Source organism: Cricetulus griseus, chromosome 10 (assembly GCF_003668045.3).
Source record: "Cricetulus griseus strain 17A/GY chromosome 10, alternate assembly CriGri-PICRH-1.0, whole genome shotgun sequence".
NCBI classification, from domain to species: Eukaryota; Metazoa; Chordata; class Mammalia; order Rodentia; family Cricetidae; genus Cricetulus; species Cricetulus griseus.
In genome coordinates this window covers 5,173,110-5,174,819 of record NC_048603.1, presented here as the reverse complement: position 1 = coordinate 5,174,819, position 1,710 = coordinate 5,173,110, and positions in this window count along the sequence as shown.

The window sequence follows — 1,710 nt, the reverse complement described above, 5'->3', positions numbered from 1 at the left end:
CAAAACAAAAAACAAAAAACAAAACAAAACCCAATGTTTAATGTGAAAAGATTGAAAGGGAAGTTATTTTCTGTAATGATTTCAGGAAGAAGAGTAAGTCAGACAGTTTTTATAAGACTACTGCAATAAAGTGAATGCATAGAATAATACATAACTGTCATTTAATAGGATAGAGGTAAATAAATTTAATAACAATATCCTCATATTTGTGGACAAGGTATCATTTAGAATCACTGATCGTATGGTTATATAATAAGATAAATGCTCGTAAGTTACTTTATTCACAATTGGTTTAGACACAATTCTCCATCTGTTAAATGCAGTCTGATTTTTTTCTACCACAAACTGAAGTCATTTAAGGTTATTTATATAATGCACAAGGTATATCTATGTGATTAATATTTGTGACTGGGGATATCAGAAATTATCAATTGTCATCCACTTCAAATCATATACTATTCATTTTTAAAGTATTATACAAACCAGACAGCTGGAACAAAACTAAAAGATTAGTCTGAGCTTCTTATTCAACAAGTGCACAGGATATTTGACCACTATTCTGGAAGAGCATGGAAACATTTCTATCAATTGTGTTACTAATAATGCAGGCGTTGCAGATAAAGAACATTGGGTGCGTTTTCAGATGCCTTGATGAAACAATTTTTAGTGGTTGTGGACATTGTGTGTGTAGGAAGATGTCACATGAAGCCACATTTTGTGGTTAAAAAGAATAAAGAGTGAGCTCTAAATATAAAAATAGGGAAGGAGAAAGGGACAGACAATAGAGGACTATGGACCCCTTGTGGAGAAAGGAGCAATAATGTAAAGCTGTGTTTCAACAATGCCTACATGACAATAATGAAGACAAAAATATAATGCATGGCTTGGACCACTTCAAATTCATCAGCAATATGGTAGTAGAGAATTGATGCAAACAGATGACCAAATGAGATGAAAGCAATTTCAAAACACACCCATGCAGTGACGTAAAGCACAAAGCACGTTGTTACAAGGGCTATAAGAAAAGGTTAATGTTTCAAATGTGGTAAATCAAGGATGAGACATTGTCAACGTGACATAGTCTATACACTTGCTATATAAGGACAATAGTAACATTGATATTACCAGGGAATGATGTCAAAGTGAAAGGCTCCTTGAGAGTGAGAATTGTAAATTGCAAATGGCCTGTCTTCTGAAGGAGGAAGGATTTTTTTGTGAACTCACACAAAGAATTATAAAAGAGGTCATAGAATATACTTTTTTTTCGGAGAACTCCATAGAAATATCTAATATAATATTAAGATTCAGAAAGAGCTAATTATACTGCTTTGAAATGAGCAAAACGAGAACATTCTAAAGGTATTAAAAAGAATGGGAACTTATCTGAAAAAAAGTAATCCTAAGGTTATAAATAGTCACCATTTTGAGTTTTGGAAATAGTAAAGTTATGCAATAGCAGAGTGGAAAATCACAGTAATAAAGACAGTATTCATGACCTTTGTGGTTCATTTGGGGATCATGGTAATAAAACTTTTCAGTCGAGAAAAGTGGAAAGGCTCACCTCCACACAGGGAATATGTAGGAAGGAACTGATACACGGCACAATTGTGGGAGATTTACCTTAACTCAGCTGAATCTTTAGTTACATAGGAGACTGAACTAGAGCTAGTCTGGTAACCAGTTATCATCTGGCGAACAGTGGAGGACAAA